The sequence below is a fragment of the Xyrauchen texanus genome, chromosome 10, assembly GCF_025860055.1.
Source record: "Xyrauchen texanus isolate HMW12.3.18 chromosome 10, RBS_HiC_50CHRs, whole genome shotgun sequence".
Taxonomy (NCBI): domain Eukaryota; kingdom Metazoa; phylum Chordata; class Actinopteri; order Cypriniformes; family Catostomidae; genus Xyrauchen; species Xyrauchen texanus.
Genome location: NC_068285.1, coordinates 22,835,070 through 22,855,535, shown reverse-complemented (window position 1 = coordinate 22,855,535; position 20,466 = coordinate 22,835,070). Strand labels below are relative to the sequence as shown.

Genomic DNA, 20,466 nt, shown 5'->3' with positions numbered 1-20,466 from the left:
CAGTCCTGCTGCCTCAGACATGTATTTGGTATTGTATTGGGCCTGGACCTAGCAGCTTGGACTCTTGGGTGACAGGGCATTTCCTGCCCTCAATGTTCCATCTTTTGTACCAGCTAATATGTGGTTTATCGATTGCATTGTAAAAGCTGAATGTACTTTCAAGTGTTTCTAGTTAAGATGAAATTTGGTCCCAAAAGGAAAGCAAAAACTTTTAGCATCTACGTGGGTGGACAGCAAAGCATTATTAAAAAGTAACTGATTCTCTTTGGTCTTTAAAAACAGAATAAGCATAATGTTTCTTGATAAATTGAGCATAATAAAAGCTAGGGGGATTTAGATTATGAATGAAATAGCATTTCCACAACTGTTGCTCTGTTTTTTCTCGTTAAAGGTAAAGTGTGTCTTTTCTAGGCCACCTGTGGCATCAAACAAAATAATGACTGTATTCAAGCAGATTTTCAGATATATTGGTGCATTTGGGCATGCACTGACATTTTGGCTAGTGAAAATTTTGGCCAAAAATGGCATACAATTATATTTTTGGTTTCCATCTGAAAGAAAAAAGAACGCCAAAAACATTGAGTGGAAATTTGAACAGAAACCGTTCAAATTAAAACTTAGTAACATAAACACTCACATAGAAAACATTGCTATTAATGCACATTAATGCCCACTTCCCCAGAAGTGAAGTGATGGATCTCTTGGTCATTGGTTTTCCAGTATTGTGTATTTTTAGAGTGTTATGGTCATTCCCGGTACTAAGCTCCAATATGACATAAAATAATCATAAAAGCACCATTAAAGTAGTCCATATGACTCCATATGACAAGTCTCTTGAAGCCATACAATTTTAAAATTGCAAAGGATACATTTAAAACAAAAAACAATCTGCATGCACTGCACACTACAGTGAATGAACACTACTTTGTTGCTGACACACACATATAGCACATTTGTGTCCCTGCACTAGGAAAAGCGCTATGTAATGTCACTTGAAGTCGGACTCTTAAAAAAACAAAACAACAACAACAACAAAAAAATAACTAAGCCATCATATTTCTCAGCAAATAATCATAGTAATGGCAGGTATATTGTGAACAGGATCGAAGTGGTGCCCAAATCATGTAAACATCTGAATCTGATTATTCCTTATTCAATACTCTGACAATTGCAATAATCAGAGTATTGATGTGCATGTAAACGTAGCCATTGTTAACATGTATACCAATACTCTGATTATAATCCAAGTATAAGCAATAATTAGTTTAAGATGTTTACATGATTTGGGCAAACCACTTCAATCCCATTTACATGCTACTCGCTACTACTCTGATTATTCGCTGAGATATGTAGTTTTGATGGGGTTTTTTTTTTTATGAACTAAAAAAATTATAGAAAATATATCCAATCATTTAATATTTTTATATGTATTTCAACAATCTTTAACTACAACTTGCCATAAGGAAAATTAGTCAGTCAGATTGCGAGTCTTTTTGAACAATTGTTTAAAAGAACCAGTTCACAAGAGTCATTTTTGACTACATTGGATGTCTGTTTTGATTCACTAAAAAGAACCGGTTCATAATAGTAATTTTTTTGTCAGAAAACACTCGTTGCTCTGTCTGTTTTGACTTACTAAAAAGAACCAGTCCATAAGAGTAATTTGTTTATGAATCGGAATACACACGCTGGATGTTGTGTTCCACCCGCGCGGATATACTCGATAGAGGCACAAATTCAGACATTCAATTTAGACTGCAAACAGATATTATGTTGTCTTTTGCTGTGGGGCTTTAGATTATGCAGCAGGGGAGCACCACTGCTGGAAAATGTTGGTCAGGGTGAAGGATATGTGACTAAAGCGTTTACATGCCTGTATAAAGCGATTAAAATAGGAGTACTCCACATATCTTACTGCGATATAACATTCGTCTGATTATTAGCATAATCACAATAAAATAGTTGCAGTATTCTGTTTACATGAACTACAGTTTAATCGCAGTATTGCCTTAATCACATTATAATCGCATTATGAATGTGCATGTAAACGTAGTCAATGAGTCAAAGTTCCTTTGTAATGTGATAATAAAACTTGTTTAGCAAACATTGGCAGAGACAGATGTTTCAAACATGGTTAATAATACTCTCTTTCGTATACCTGTAACAAATATCATGCTAGCATTAGCAAAATATCATGCTAGCATTAGCGTTTATCATTTAGCTAGATGTCATCAGTGGCTACGTTTACATGTACACCAATAATCTAATTATTGCAATAATCAGAGTATAAGGAATAATTATATTAATATTTGTAATGATTTGGGCATACCTCTTCTTCAATCCCGTTTACATGCTACTTGCCAGTACTCTGATTATAAGCTGAAAAATGTGGTGTTTTAATGCTTTTTTAATAAATTACTATTTATTGCAAAAAACTAATTGTCATAAAAATTGGCATGGGAAAATAGGTCAGTTTGAGAGTCTTTTTGAAAGTTTAAAAAAAAAGTTCATAAGAGTCATTTTTATCTATACTGAATGTGCTGTCTGTTTTTGATTCACTTAAATGATTCCGTTCATTTGAGTTTTTTGTTTGTCAGACAACATTGTTTTCTCTGTCTATTTTGATTCACTAAAAAGAATTGGCTCATAAGAGTCACTTGTTTGTGAATCAGAATTCACATGTTGGATGCTGTTGTGTTCTGCCCATGAGCACAAACTCATTTGAAAGACATACTTGATATTTTTAGCTGTATAGAATCTTTTTATCTCACCAATATTCAATTCAGACTGCACACGGACATTTACAACATGGAGAAATATGTTTTCTTTTGCCGTGGGGCTGTAGAATCTGCAGTTGGGGAGCAAGACTTTTGGAAACAGTGCAAGCCACTTGACTTGACTTGAAGAAGCCGAAAAGTAAGTGCAGCTTCTGTTTCATAATGTTTTTGTGGCACTAGTGCAGGTAAACTTTGGTCAGTGTGGAAGAAATGCAATTAAAGCATTTACATGCCAGTATTAAAAGATTAAAATAGGAGTACTCATATCTTACCGCGATTATGATTACTCCAATTATTAGCATAATCGCAATATCATTATTTAAGTATTCTGTTTACATGACAAACAGATTAATTGCAGTATTAATTATTATAAACTAGTATGAGGGTGCATGTAAACTTATCATCTGTTGACAGTTGAATACATGCTAAGCTAACACACGTTGAAGGTTTTTATTTGCTTTTGCATCATCTTCCGAGTATCTGGCGATGGAATCCCTTTATCATCTCACATCTGACTTGAATGGAATGCAGTACTATTAGCCAGAAAAGCAGACCCCAAACTCACACCACTGGTTAAGCCAATGTTGATACATTATGTTGCACTCCTTGGGATATTTAAAAATAATAATAATAATAACTTGATTTGCCACAGTGTTTACACTTTAAGGGAAATCAGCCTGCTAATGGCTTACTTATAGTTGGGGTTAAGAAAAAATATATAAAAAACCTCACTTTTCTTTAATAAAGCAATATTTCAGTGGGAATGCATGCAAACTAGATGATGATTACTGCACATAGACACCACAGTCATAATAAAAAAATATGTGATGTAGACAAGCATGTCATTGGAGGGATAAAAACAAGCAAATCTGATATTACATCTCTGATCATTTTATATAATTACCCATGTGTCCTAGAGAGAACTACTCTTGCATGAACAAATTGAGACGGCAATTTTCACAAACAGCTGTCTTTTCCCATCAGCACATGGGGGTTTCAGCAGAGAACTTGACAATATCCCCCAGCCCTTTGTGTGACATGGTCCAAGACAACTCTACTTCAACATGAAGACACAATGTAAGAAAATGCATCTCAACCCTCATGACGAGAAGACACTGAGGACAAAATAACTAGGAGCCTTCCAGAGGTATACTGACCTCAGACGACTTCCCACTGCTGCCCAATACATTAGCATCCCAATTTAGTTTTAATAATGGCTGAGCTTGGTGCCAATGGGGGGACTTTATTACAATGTGTTGCGACTTCGCCTCAACGCTTTCTTGCTTATAAATTATTTCCCTTTCGGGCAGAGAATGAAGGCGCCGATCCACTTACAATCCCCTAGGAATAATAAGACCCTTAAACCCATTTCCATCTTCCAGCAAGCAGCAATGAGCATTTTGGGTACCCCATCCAGTTCTGGAAGAGGTATAATGGAGATATTCTTGTTTTATTATCACAATCATGACTACATTATCAGAATGGAAAGATTTCTTTGTCTCATGATGGACATGAATTCTCAGTCTTCACACAGCTGGTTGGCTTAGATGAAGAGGTTGTGGGCATGATTCTGCTGGTAAATGAGGGTTGCATTACCCTGTGACATAAATGTTTTCCACATTTGTCCTCAGATGAAGAATTACAGGCAGGTGTAGCTCCATACCAGGCATACAAAGGGGGGAGGGAAAAATGAAAGGTAAGTCATGAAATGTGAAAAAGAGGCTGGTCAGGCACACCTTCAATCATACTTTATTTTTGAGACAGATAATGCAGCAACTTGAAAATAAATAAAGAAATGAGGGGGACACTTATAGCCTGACCAAAAATATGAGGCCTCTGATATTGCATTTGTACTTTGGAGGTGAGCAGAACAACATGATTCATATCACTACCTACAACAAATACTTAAAAAAAGGCCAATTCACACTGTAGTCTCAGATGCCTCAGCTGATCATCCTGGTAGTCTTCGGCGTTAGTAATGTTTTCAAAATTACTTAATTTAGAGAAAATGTGCCTCTCTGTACTGCAATGCTGCTGTACATCATCAGGATTGTTATGATAAGAGAAGTCATAGACAATGTGGCATGTCAAAGGATATGAATGTGCAGGCATAAGAAGCGGAAATGAAAGGCTGATCGCTTGAGTACATCAGACAGTGTCAGCGGCTGTAAGTGTCTTTACATGAGTATGTGCACATCTACTAACTCTATGGAACAAATGTAAGGGATAATGCCTATATGTACATATATTGGGCTCATTGGGACAGTGCTGTGTTTTCACTAGCCTAAATCTTATATTCATTGATATTGTGTGTTTATACCCCTTAAAATTGTCGACATGTTCATTCTATCTAGCTTTCTAACATATGTAAGTTTTAGTCAAAAATGTGAGATTGACTTGTGTTAGCTACTAAGGTATCAGTTTGAATGGGTTGAAAATTATAAAAAAATAAGTAATGTTTTGAATAGCATATCATCGTTTTCAAATAAAATTGTGTTCATGAATTTAGAAGTGTCATAGATTTACATTGCAGATGTACAGATTTTTTTACATGTACATACAGTATAATGAAAAAAAGTAAATATACATATTGTTTTTCCATATAAAAAAAAAATTATTTTGTTTAAAGTTTTTGGTGGTGAGCCAGTGAAAATGTTTGCAGAGTAAGTACAAATCAAATAATAAATAAATAGATAAATAAAAGTGTATGTGATACACTTATGATAAATATTATTATACATACATACATTGGGGTTTATTTAGCCAAAATGACCGGCTGATTTTATCCCACTTATTACTTGACTACAAATGATAAAAATCTTGACTTGAAATGTTTGGTAAAATGCATAAAAGCTAAAAGCAGCTTCACTGGAAGACCTCAAACTGCGAGTTGGAACATAATTTGATAAACAGTCAGAACTGTATGATAGTGCTAAAATATTAAGTGCTTTAAATCCATTAAAAGAAGCATAAAATCAATCAGGTAACCAATGCAAATCAGCTAAAACTGGTATAATATGGTCTTTCCTCCTTTATCTTGAAAGCACTCTAGCTGCAGCATTCTGCACCAGCTGAATTCTATCTATACAACTCTTGGGTAAGCCAGTATAAAGTGCATTACAATAATCAATGTGAGAAAAAAAATTAATGAATAAATTTTTTCGCATCAGCAAGTGAAACAAAGGGTCGAATTTGTGCAATATTTCAAAGATGATAAAAACAGGTCTTAGTAACATAATTTACATGAGACTTAAAATTTAGATCACAATCTAGAATGACACCAAGGTTCTTCACCTCTGTCTTTGGCTGTGTAGTAACTAGTGTAGTTTCAGTTCTTTCCATCTCATGCTTTGAGCCAACAATAAGTATCTCTGTTTTATTTTCATTTATATGCAAAAAGTTTGTTCATCCATAATAGGATCTGGGACAAACATTCAGATAATCTTTAATGCTTGTGTGTAATTTGGCTCTACAGAGATATATAATTGAGAGTCATCAGCATAGAAATTGTAGTTTACCTCATGTTCATGAATTATGTTACCCAATGTCAGCATATACAGTACAATGAACATAAAAGTGGTCCAAGAACTGACCCTTGTGGAACATTATATTATGACATGTTTTATAGAGGTACAGTTACCTAATTTTACAAAAAATTAAATAAAAAATGCCTTTCAGTAATGTGTGATCTGATCCAATTTAAGACAGTAGCTGAGAGGCCTATGAGTTTTTGAAGTCTGTTAAGCAGAGTACTGTGATCTACAGTGTTGAAGGCAGCACTTGGGTCCAAAACAACTAGGACTGATGCATTCCTCTTACCAGTATTCAGTCTAAGATCATTCACCACTTTTAACAATGCTGTTTCAGTGCAATAACTGTTTCTGAAACCCGATTGCTACTTCTCACACAAATTGTGTTCATCTAAAACTGTATTACGCTGTTTAAAAACAAATCTTTTCTGAAATCTTACTTAAAACATTATATTTGAAATTGGTCTAAAATTATTGAGAACAGTAGGATCTAGGCTGCTTTTCTTAAGTAGTGGTTGCACAAACACATTTAAGGGCATTTGGGAAATAACCAATTTCTAAGGAGCTATTTACAATATCAAGAAAATCTTCAATCAGGCAGTCTGCAACTTCTTTAAAAAATGTAATGGGAATAGGGTCAAGAGAGCACGTAGAGCACTTTAACTGAGATATTATTTGCAAAAGCTGTTCTTTATATCTATACTAAAGACTAAAAAAACAAAGACTTTATAAAGACTTGTATATTGTGGTGGATTTTCTTTTTCTCAGGGTGCAATGTTACTATAGGGCATATTATTGGATCTGATTTGAGCTATTTTCTGATAAAAAAAAAAAAATATGCCAATTCATGTTAATATGAATGATATGATGCAGAGGGCTGAAGTAAACTATCCAAGCTGTGGTGATTTAAAAGGTTATCTATAGTAGAAAAAAGCAGTCTGGGATTGCTACTCTTTTCATTAATAATCTTGGAATAAGGGGGCCTGGATAGCTCAGCGAGTATTGACACTGACTACCACCCCTAGAGTCGCAAGTTGAAATCCAGGGTGTGCTGAGTGACTCCAGCCAGATCTCCATTGGCCCAGTTGCTAGGGAGGGTAGAGTCACATGAGGTAATCTCCTTGTGGTTGCTATAATGTGTGGTTCTCGCTCTAGGTGAGGCGCGTGGCTGCGTAGATTCCGCAGAAGAGAATAGCGTGGTCCTCCACCAGTGTTGGGTGTAACACGTTACAGTAATGTATTGCTTTTTGCTGTAACACAGTAATATAATGCATTGCTAATAACATTTTGGTACTATTATATCTGTTACGAACTCAGTAACGCGTGTTACAATGCATTTTAACCCGAAATTAAGTGGTGTTTTGTTTTTTTAGGAATTTTTTAAGAAACATTTCGGCACCAGAGAAAAAAAAAATCTGTGAGTAAAAGAGTAACGTTATTTCCTGTTGCTGGAATTTGATGGTTGAGATGATGACTGCAGAGACTGATTCTACAGAGTATGGACATACTGTCATTATTCTCATTTCATCAGAGACAAGGATAAGAACATAGTCAAGTGCAATCTATGTGCAACACTGAGGGAACTCTCTACATTGAGAAATAGCACTAGTAACTTAAAGAAACAACTGGGCTGGTGCCACGCTAACACTAAGCTAACCGAGAGATCTGCAGGTGCAGAGAAGAGAAAGAATACTGAGGATGAGAGCGCGAGCAAGACAAAGCAACAGAAATTACATTTCTCTCGGTCTGCCATGCTTGAACCCGAGAAGTGAAGAGACTCGTGTTAAGAGTATGTTGTTGAAGACATGCTGCCTCTATCAACAGAAGAATCGCCAGCTTTTAGAAAGCTTGTCAGCAAAATCCCCATGCACACCAGCAATGCCAAGGTAAGCTAACGTTGCCATAAAGACTGATTCAGTATTAGGTCACTGGGCCATGCCGATGCTATCTACCGTGTTATTACAAACAGCACCCCAAACAGCAACCTAAACAGTGACATAACATTAATGTATATACCTGTATCCAAATATAATTTAACCATTTAGCACAGCATGAATTTAATATCTAGCTATCTTCTTAATTTTTCAGCAGGTACTGCCAGACAGAAAGACATTCGCCAAAGAGTTGGATAAGGCATATTCTCTCATGGAAAAGGAGCTAAAGAGCCCAGCAGTGTGTATCAACAACAGCAGACATATGGAGTGCCAAAAACAAAAGTTTCATGGGGGTGACTGCACTGGATCGATGCAGATACCTTGAAATGAAAGAAGGCTGCGATAATTTGTAGAAGATTCAGGGGTCGACATACATGTGATGCAATTGCAACAGCTGGAGGACATTTTGTCTCAATATAGACTGACCAACGATAGTCACTGCATGTGTGATGGACAATGGGAGTAACTTTGTGAAGGCGTTCAAGGAGCATCAGCATGTGGAGTCTGAGTAGGATGAGGAGGTGGAGCGAGATGGAGAAGTGGACTTTACAGACCTTCACAGTGTGCTTACCGCCTAGAGTTGTTGAGCGGGAGTTTCGTTTTCATTGTTGATGGGTTTTTCGAGGGGGGTGATCACCAAACTAGATTGCGCAACCTTAAAGCCCAGGGCCCCCCCGGGCAATCAAGGGCTCCTGGTAGTCAAGGGCCCCTGGGCACTGGCCCCATTGGCCTGGTCGGAAATCCATTACTACCTATTATATTAAATTGTTAGTAGCCTTAGTGGCCTACACAGTCATTATGCTATACCACATTGCTCTCCTCTGGATGTATAATAAGCTCCAATAAACAACATTTTGCATTTTATAATGCCAAGTCATACTTCCGCAGTTATTTTGGTGAAAGTAATTCAAAAGTAATGCAAAAGTAGTGTAAAGCATTACAATTCAGAGACAGTAATTTTGTAATATAACTAATTACTCTCAAATGACAGTAACTAGTAATCTATAATGTATTACATTTTGGAAGTAACTTGCCCAACACTGTCCTCCACACATGCGATGTCTCCGTGGTAATGCGCTCAACAAGACACATGATAAGATGCACTGATTGGCGGTTTTAGATGCGGAGGCAACTGAAATTCATCCTGCACCACCCGGATTGAGGCGAGTCACTAAGCCACCATGAGGATTGAGAAGTGAATAAAATGACTGCTGTTCAGAATATACCACATTGTTGTATTCCCAGATGAGATTCAATAACATTTGGTGAACAGTTCATTTAGATTTCCGCCAGAGACACTCACTCTTTTTCTTTTTCTGGAGCTATAGTATGTAGAGTTGAATTAATCATAACATTTAATTTGTTAACCTCGTCATTTACTGTAAGCATTTCATTGTATATTGACTGATGTTGAACCATATTCATAAACATTGCTGAAATCGATGTATTAATATAATGTTTATTAATTACCCCGTATTAATTACAATATCAGCTAAAATGTAAAAAAAAAAGCAGTAATGATCTGAGACTGAAAGTCAATTGTATCATTTACAACAAAAGGTATTCCATGTGAAATTACAAGATCTAATATATGCCCTAGATTGTGTGTTGCTCCACTGAATTGTTTAATAAAATGTTTAAAATGTTTAAAATTGTTTAAAATGTTGTTAAAATTCTGATGTTTTGCAGACATCAACATGAATATTAAAATCACCAACAGTAAGAATCTTATGCTTTGTGACACACAAAGTTAAAAGTACAGAAAACTCTGATTAAAAAAAACAAACAACAGAAATTATGCTTAGGAGGGTGATACATAGTTAATAACAGTATTGATTGATTTCCTGACTATGCCATCGCTAGATACACACAGAAACTAAACAACTTCCTTACTGGACAAAGATTGGTTAAAAATAGCGGCTATGCCACCACCCTTCATTCCAAGGTGAACCTTCTGTAGAAATATATAACCTGTTGGTGAGGCCTCAATGAGGGATGCAACACCATCTGAACAAAAGCAAGTTTCAGTAAAGAACAAACAGTCTAAGGCTGCGTTTACACTGCAAGGCTTAATACACAGATCCGATCTTTTGACCGTATCCAATTTTTTGGTCCCGCCTGTTTACATTCACTGAAGACACGACTTGTATCTGATAGCTGTGTTTTCAAAAGCTGATTGGTTCACCTTTGATTTTTGTATTGCCTAATGCAATTTAATATTTTCAAAAGTAGGCAAAATTGCACGCAATTAATTGGGTAAAAAAGGCGAAAGCAACTTTTAACTGCTGCCATGGAAAGCATGGTTCAAAATTGGTTAGACAAGTGTGGCTAAAGACCTATTCATACAGGATTAGATTTCCTGTATGTCCATGAAGTAATTATTTCTGTGGACATCTGTAATATTTACCATCAATTTGCATGCATGGGATAATGTCTTTAAAAATCACATTCAGTAGATGGGTGTATACAGCACTTATACTGCTATCACGTGGAACTGACCAATTAGAAAACGTACAATGTGCTTTTTAATTATGCAGGACATATTAAACATAATCATATAATGTATGTGTGATTATAATAAGAAATGTATTGGAATATCTCACTGAATACAACAGAACCGGGAAATTAACAAGCCTGTAATCTTATATTAAACTCTTGAATTATACATTATGTAGTTTTAGCTGTGCTCAAATAATTATAAAAAATATGTATATTTATCTTTTACATGGGTAAATATTTAATATTTAAAGGGGTAATGTGCTGGAAAGTATAGTAGGTAATTATACTGTAATTTTTACTGGCGCAGGAACGTGCAGTAAAGAAAAAGTCTGGGAAAATTACTGTCATGACCGATTCACACAGGATTACAATGACTAAAAAGCTCTGGTAATTATTACATTACACCATGATCCAATATGAAATGAATTCCATCCGAATAGGGTTAGAAGTCAGGAGTGGTGGGACCAAGTCCACACGTTTGACGACAGGGAGTGGGTACAAAATGTTCGCATCAACAAGAGAAGCTTTGAGTTTGTACAAGGGCCTACAGGCACATCTGCTTCATAAGGATGTGCAGTTAATATCAGATATGCATATTTAGATGTAGGTCAGATGTCCAGATATCAGATATGTCTCTGATTTAAAAACACATTTTGAAGTGGCTCAAATAAATCAAATTATAATTTTTTACACTTCAACAATATCCGATCTGTGTCAGAAGTGAGTAAATATTAGATTTTTTTGGTGACTGTCTAAACAAACAAATACACATTGTCACTCAGATATAACAGATATAAAGTTTTCCTTCGTAGAGACCTCAAGAGACAACAGTTTCAACATTACTGACAACAGTTTGACATCCTTGTTTCGTTATTAAACATTTCAAGCTATTGTCACTTACAAGGATGCTGCTCACTTGTCACCAACAACCCAAGGCATTCGTAAATTTGTCCGACAAATATTGTATGAAGTTTTGCTAAGATGCAGTTCGCCTGAATGATAAAATCGTGCTTGATCAAATAAAAAATTCCAGTTATTAATAAAATCCAAGTTTTGCTTGTTACACCATGTTGCGAGCCAGTTATTTAGTGCAAGAAGTCTACTAAAATATGAATTACCTCGTGTGTAGGTCGGCAATGGTCCTGAGATCAAAATCTGTGTACCAGATGTTGTTTCCCATACAGTGTCAACCAGCATGCTGACGTCCTTCTTTAAAATTTCTGAATGTCAGAGTTTAATATCATTCACTCTGACATGAACAATAACCACTCCAACATTCATGGCCTGATTCAAGACAACAGTTACTAGGGCAGCAATATCAAGCACTTGAGCACCACGAAAACAGTGATTGTGCCCCTTTCCATACTTTGTATGGAATTGTGGCTACTTTCACATCATGTCTATTGCAGTCCATCATGGCTAAAACCAAAGCTTTACACACTTTGATAATCTGCCTTGTGACATTACAGGGACCAAAGTTAAGATTGCTCTTGTAAATTAACCTGGACAAAAGATGAAAAGGGGGATGGGAGACTATGAATATGTTCATTATTCACCCCCCTTCACCTTCCATTCCCAACCAAACCACTATCAGCTGTAGAAATATGCTCAGTGACTGCTTTCATAAACTTCTGACCTTGCCACTTTAATGTCAGCAGCGGAACCTAAAGATCGGCCACATCTCAATTGTGTATTGATTGCGTGCCTGTTCTGGTATGGAAGGGCTGTGCTTGCAGGTGCGGGCTAAAAGAGACAGACTGAAAACTAATGGGTCCCACCATCAGTGGCCCATCTCTTCCAGAGCTTCACTTCCTATGATTTTCATCAACCTGGACTCCGGCTGCCTTTTGATCAGGCCCCTGAATGGACGTCTCACCTCACCGCACACTAATTTAGTCTTTTTTTTTGTACCATTTGCAGGTGTAATTAATTAACTCAGAAATTAATTATTGCAGCTATTGTCTGAGAGCTCTGAACAGCAAATATGTTCATTTAAATTATTATTGATATGCAGTTTTGCTTAATCTGATAATGTTAATAGAGACTCACTGTTTGTGTAGTAAACATTGTTTCCTTTTTATTCTATATTAGCGAAAATATGGGTTGATGTGGCTATGATTTATCAGATTACCACAACATTGGGTGAAATTGTTAAAACCTCAGATAATGTCAATTTAGTATTGGAGAAATGGCCATATTTCAACATTGGTTTGTCAAATATTAGGCAAATAAACAAAGTGGAGTCCAAATGTCTGAGAGCACATTTTCATTAAACTTAAAAATATTTTAAAAAGTAGGACTTTAAAAACGTTATTGTTATGTTCCCTGTTGTCTTTTGTTTTTTGTACTGTTATTTTGAAGTTTAGTTTAGTTCCTGTTTTGGTTTTTGTAGTCCTTTGTAGTTTCTTTTATGCTGTCATGTTCACTGTTGTCTTTTGTTTCTGTGCTTTTATGTTGAAGTTTAGTTTAGTTCCTGTTTCCTGTTTGGTTTTTGTAGTCCTTTGTAGTTTCTTTTCATGATTGGTTTTCCCCTGATTGTTGCCCCAGGTGTCCCTCATTCCCTCGTTTGTTCCTTTTGTGTATTTAAACCCTGGTTCTTTGTTTAGTCATTGTCGGTCGTTGTTCATTTAATAAAAGTCTAAACTGCATTTGGATCCACATCTCCTCGTCTGATTCGCTGCTCAAATGTAACAGTTATGACATAAAATGAAGAAGACATATTTAAGCCATGACCATATTAACTTTGTACAACAGACCAACAAACCAAAGCATTCAGCAAAGTAAATTCAGTAAATCTAAAACATTCAGTAAAGATGATTTTTTGAAAATTCTCAAATCATTCTGAGATAACATGCATCATCACGATGTACACAAACTTGATTAATCAATGGCAGCTGAACTGCACTCTGTAATTTAAAAAAAGTGGGTGCATAAAAAACTAAATAATAATAATATCAATAAAAATCTGAAATGCATGTAAGATTTTAAATTTTGCTGATAATACTGCTGATAATATAATTTTTAGTAAAATAATATGTATTAAAATAGAAAATAAAAATGCCAAACCGAAGCATTGCACTAGTGTTCTCATTTTTGGATCCCACTGAAGTTACTCAAATTAGATACAGCCTAGCTATATGATTAATCCAGATGATCCAGAGCATTATATCATAATGTACTGTATTGTCAAAATTGTCAATTACCAAATCTGGATTTACTTCTGCATTGAGAAACACACACAAAAGGCAATCAGCACCATGGACAGTGTCCAACACTTGGTGACAAATGCTTTTCCTTTGTAGTTGTAGCTTAGAACAGTTGCTTTTTTTATCTCAGCATGGCAGATAAAATGATTCCCATTTCCACCTAAACAGCTCTCAGGGGTTACAAGCAACAGACTGTAGAGATTAATGACAGTGTCTACGAGAAATTAAAATTGGACCAATCATTTATTTGTTATAAATAGATATTAATATATATATTGTTTATATTGTTTTATATATATATATATATATAAAAGAAATAGGAATAGAATAAATGGCACTTCATTTTTGCACGGTGGGTGTGTGACTATCATTACCTAGCGTCCCAGGTGGAAATACACATCACTATGTGTTAGGGTCTGAAAGATTGTAATCAAACAGTTTCTTCAAAGGAAACTCCTAAAGGAGGATCAAATGCCTTTTTATTGCCAGTTCTTAAAATCTATTTTTCCTTTTTCAGCAGCATGGCTTCTGCTGATATCCACTTGTCAAATATATGAGAATCCATTAAATTATATTTTGCCAAAAAGAAAATACTGTCATAATTTACTCACCCTGTTTTACTAAACAAGCATGACTTTCTTCCATGGAACACAACATGAGAGTCACCATTCATTTTCACTGTATGGAAGAAAAAAATGCAATGAAAGTGAATCCAAGATGGGGGCGCGGTAGCACGCAGCAGGCACTCCGGATCCAAAATGGTATTAATTTAGCTATTTTTGTCACTTAGCCCGACTTTTATGGCACATGGACATCGGAGCAACCGGTGTTCATGTCTACCATCGCCAGACACTGTTAAAATATAAGATTCATTCAACAACCAAGCTGCATGATGATCTGCAGGAGATGCTACGCAAACTCTGCTTCCTCAGTGTCGCCTGATGCCGGTGCCCGGGGCGGGGACCTCGTAAGCGTTGTGCGAGGAAGCGAAAGCGTGGCAAGAGGGCGGGGATCCGTGCTAGGCTAAAAACAAACCCAAGCCGGCCGGCTCTCCCGTCTATCCTGCTCTCAAATGTTTGCTCCCTGGACAATAAACTGGACTAAATCCGACTCCAGCAGACTACGCATCGCTGAGCTTAGAGACTGCGTGCGTCTTTGTTTTCACGGAGACGTTGCTCAGCGACAGAGTTCCGGACGCCGGCATTCAGCTAGACAGGCTCGCCTCGCTTCGTGCCGACAGAAATGCAGCTCTGTGTGGTAAGACTCACTGTGGTGGCTTGTGTGTTTACATCAATACGGAATGGTGCAATAACTCTATGCTAGTCTCTAGTTACTGCTCATCGCTGGTGAAGCTTATGACTGTTAGATGCAGACCTTTTTATTTACCATGGGAATTCACCACTGTTATTATAACCGGAGTTTACATTCCTCCCAGTGCTAATGCTAAAGAAGCGCTCTGTGAACTGTATGGGGCTATGAGCAAACTGCAGAACGCTCACCCTGATGGACTGTTTATTGTCGTTGGAGATTTCAACCATGCAAATCTCAAGACAGTGCTCCCTAAATTCCATCAGTATGTGGACTTTGCAACGAAAGGGGCAAACACACTTGATCTTGTTTACACAAACATCCCAGGCGCGTACTGGGCGGAGCCCAGCCCCAACCTCGGCCCAGCCTCAATCTTTGTTATGCTAATTCCAGCATACAGACCGGTCGTCAGACGCACAAAACCGCTCCAGAAGCAGGTGAAAACCTGGCCAGCAGGAGCCATCTCTGCTCTTCAGGACTGTTTTGAGTGTACTGACTGACACATGTTCAGGGAGGCTGCAACATATGGCGACTTTACCAACTTGGAGGAATACACATCAGCAAGTGCATTGATGGTGACAACTTCTCCAAGACCATCACCACACGCTCCAACCAGAAGCCGCGGCGACATGCGGCGCATGTGGCAGGGCATCCAGGCCATCACCAACTACAGGAAAACATCAGTTTTCTGTGACAAAGATGCCTCCCTATCAGATGCGATGAATGACTTCTACTCTAGGTTTGAAGCACAGAACGAGGTGGTGGCGAGGAAGACCACCCCTCCTATGACAATGACAAGGTGCTCTGTCTTACCAAGGCTGATGTGAGGAAAACTCTACGTACAGTCAAACCACAGAAGACTGCTGGACCAGACAACATTCCTGGCTGGGCAGAGGATGTGCAGACCAGCTGGCAGATGTTCTTACCGACATCTTCAACATCTCTCTGAGCAGCGCCGTCGTTCCAACGTGCTTCAAGGACACCACCGTCATCCCCATGCCAAATAAGTCTTCAGTGTCCTGCCTCAACAAATACCGTCCTGTCGCACTCACACCCATCATCATGAAGTGCTTCGAGAGGCTCGTTATGAGGCACATTAAGACTCAGCTGCCCCCCTCACTAGACCCACTGCAGTTTGCGTATCATCCAAACCATTCAACAGACAACGCCATCGCCACCACCCTCCATCTGGATCTCACCCACCTAGATAAAAAGGACTCATACGTTCAAATGCTGTTCATAGACTTCAGCTCAGCATTCAACAGAATAATTCCTCAGCACCTGATTGGAAAGCTGAACCTGCTGGGCCTGGACACCTACCTATGCAACTAGATCCTGGACTGCCTGTCTGGGAGACCTCAGTCAGTCCGGATTAGGAACAGCATCTCCACCACCACCACACTGAGCACTGGGGACACCCAGGGCTGTCTGCTCAGTCCACTGCTGTTCATTCTGCTGACTCACCATTGTGCAGCAATGCACAGCTCGAACCACATCATTAAGTTCGCTGATGACACGACCGTGTTGGGTCTCATCAGCAAGAACGACGAGTCAGCATACAGAGAGGAGGTGCAGCGGCTAACGGACTGGTGTAGAGCCAACAACCTGTCTCTGAATGTGGACAAAACAAAAGAGATGGTTGTTGACTTTAGGAGAGCGCAGAGTGATGCTCTCTGCTTAACATCGACGGCTCCTCTGTGGAGATCGTCAAGAGCACCAAATTCCTTGGTGTTCACCTGGCGGAGAACCTCACCTGGTCCCTCAACACCAGCTCTATTGCCAAGAAAGCCCAGCAGCGTCTCTACCTTCTTCGAAGGCTGAGGAAAGCACATCTCCCACCCCCCATCCTCACTACATTCTATAAAGAGACTATAGAGAGCATCCTGAGCAGCTGCATCACTGCCTGGTTTGGGACTTGCACCGTTTCAGACAGCAAAGCCCTGCAGAGGATAGTGAGGACAGCTGAGAAGATCATCATTGTCTCTCTTCCCTCCATCAAAGACATTTACAAAAAACACTACATCCGCAAATCAACCAGCATTGTGGATGACCCCACACACCCCTCACACAAACTCTTCATCCTCCTGCCTTCTGACAAAAGGTACTGAAGCATTCGGTCCCTCACAGCCAGACTGTGTAACAGCTTCTTCCCCCCAAGCCATCAGACTCCTCAATACTTAGAGACTGGACTGACACACACACACACACACACACACACACACACACACACACATGTCCTGAGTTGCACTTTAATTATTGTCACTTTATACCTGGCTGCTACCTCAATAACTGCTATGTGCATAGAAACTGTCATCTTTTTGCACTACTGTGTACTGGTCGGCGCTGCACTGTCTCTCACTGTGCCCATTGTCCTGTTCATTTTTAGTAATTTATTGTACTGTCCCATACTTTTTGCACACGTTTGCACGTGCACTTTATATAGGTATGTTATTTATTCTGTGTAGTCTCATGTGGTTCTGTGTTTGTCCTATGTTGTTTTGGTCCTGGAGGAACGTTGTCTCTTTTCACTGTGTACTGTACTAACTGTATATGGTTGAATGACAATAAAAACCACTTGACTTGAATAGTGACTCAAACTATCATTCTGCCAAATATCTCCTTTTGTGTTTAATGGTAGAAAGAAAGGCACATGGGTTTGGAATAACATGAGGGTGAGTAAATGAACAGAATGTACATTGTGGGTTGAAACATCCCTTTAATGCCATTTATTATTGCCAGCTTAGTGTCCTTTTATGGGCTAAAGAGGCTGCAGATTCTCTGTAATTAAAACACCAGGTCTTGGGACCTCTGCTGGAGGATTTGAAACCATAAGACAATGGCAGCCAGCATAGGAGAAAGTACAAAAGAAAACACAGGGCAAGGCCATGCTGTGGTGGTAAGATAGCAGGAGAGAATGGAAAGTCTCCCAACAGCCCTCGCCTGAAACACAGAGATAGTTCTTGTTCTCCTGAAGAGGACATGGACCAAAGGCATGTCTAACTCTCTCATTTTGTTGAATGTATAATACATTCACCATGTCATAAAACAAGAAGATATATTAAGAAAGCGTGGTGAGGTACAGTCGTAAAAAAAAAAAAAATGCACTGTGGGAAAGTGGGGGAGCATTCGAAGTTGGAAGTGTGTTAACTAAAATATAATGAATCATAAAGCTGGTCCTCAGCATATTTTTGGGTGCGCACAATCCCGCACATGTATTGATATTGCAGTTTGAGAAACTGAGAACAATGTAACCTTTCTGTCCCCCTCCATTTGCTATTTCAAGAACATGTGTTAAGCATAATTAAACTATCAATAAAACCAACAGAGCTGTTCAGTCACGACATCAGTTTATAGGCTACACCGGAAGGCAAATTCACTATGGGTTCCCAATGGTGTTTTGAGAATAGTGTTTTTTTTTTTCTTAAGTAAGGTTTGTGGTTAACATCACTTGATGAGACATGCACCCTTTGTACTATAATATAAATTACACATAATCTTACCTAAAATGTGAATTTTGAAGCCATTGTGTGCTTGCTGATACAAGTTGATACATACTGTATGTTCTACAAGGGTAGTCTGTTTTTTCAAGCACATATAAACACATCTATGTGGTGTTGTAGTCCTTATGTAGCAACTTGTCAACAATTTACATTTTTAAAACACATAAGAGCTTTAAAATTCATGTTTACGGTACAAAATAAAATCAACCACAGACAGAATTTCACTCATACATCGAAAATCACTTTTCTAAAAACCTATTGAAAATTCCTGAGTGAACCCAGTCCTCAAAAATACTAATTATCTTCTGTGATTTAGGGCTATGAACAAACAGCTCTATCAATGCCCTATTTTCTATGATTTGTTTTGTATTTGCTTTAATTCTGGTGAAATATTGAGTTGTCTATTGTTTCTTAATCTTACAATTATTTTAAAGCTGAAGTGAGTAATTTCTGCACCACTAGTGATTCCAAATGGAATTGCAAAATATATATATATTTTTTTGTTTTTTTTAATCAGCCTTCAGAATATGACTCCCTTCTGCAGTTAATCGAATAAACAGATAGTTCCGCCCCCAACAACATTGGCAACGTCAATGTTGTGTTAGGCTGGATAGGTCGCTTAAAACAGAGCAATGTGGTTTAGTTATAATATTTACATATTACTGTAAGCTGGGATGGGCAAAAGTATTTTAACACTGAAAGAGTTACACTTTTCAGCTTTAAGGAAACTAATTGCAAGAGTCACAATTATGCAGTCATTCAATTTATTACACCATTCAACCAACCACAGCATGTCACTTGAAATCAAAAATGATGATTCAATTGACGTGTCCTACATTTGTGTGCATTCTATGTGTGCTACAGAAAAATGGTAATGCCAGAGGACATAAAAGGGAATGGGGGGATTTTTGCAGTTCTTCCGTTCTTTGATGTAGTTCCTCTGCTTTGTGCAGGCATGCTGGAGCTGCATGTCAAATGCAGTGAGGAGGCAGGTGGTGTTAGTCAGTGGCAAGTCAGATGGAACTGCAGAAGATGAGTAAAAACTGTCCCATGAGATACCACTGCTTTGATAACCCAGCAGAAAACTATTGTGAGTGTGCCTCCTGAATGTGTATCCTCTATTTCACAGTGTGGATGTTAAATGATCCATTGAAATAGTGTGATTGTCAACATGTGCTTTCATGTTAGTCCTTAAATGCGCTAAGTGGATGTTTGGTGAATGAGAGTAAATGTGTATGCCTCTAACCTGGCTACGGTACACTCTGGAGCCAAATAAATAAATAATACTTACGTTTAGAAGTTATATAAATTTATTGGCATCCAAACAGAATCGAACAGAGTAAAAACATATATTAAATAATACTTTTAATTTTAGGGGTAGGGTTAATTTTATTTTAAAACAATATAAGTAAATAGAAGATTTGTATGCATTTCCAGACTGCTTAATACTGGTTAGTGTTGGTCTGGTGCTAGTTTAGCTGGTTGTGATGAGGAGGAGGGCATGGCTGGGCTGTGAGTGTGCGCGCCTGGTACTGAGTGGCCCAATCAGTGGGAGAGAGATAAGAGGAGTTGGGAGTGCTAGAGAGAGAGAGACACAATTCTGTGTGTCTCTCGCTCTCTCCGGCACTCCCGGCTCCTCCTCTTATCTCTTTGGTGCTGATTGGGCACTCAACACCAGACGCGCACACTCACAGCCCGGCCACACCCTCCTC

At 38.2% G+C, this 20,466-nt stretch overlaps 1 protein-coding gene across 1 annotated transcript in view; it reads right to left on the bottom strand.

Moving 5' to 3' along the window:
* The window catches only part of LOC127650893 (CUB and sushi domain-containing protein 3-like), a 686,283-nt gene that overhangs the window by 458,506 nt on the left and 207,311 nt on the right, over positions 1-20,466 (bottom strand). The gene's annotated exons all lie outside the window — the stretch shown is intronic.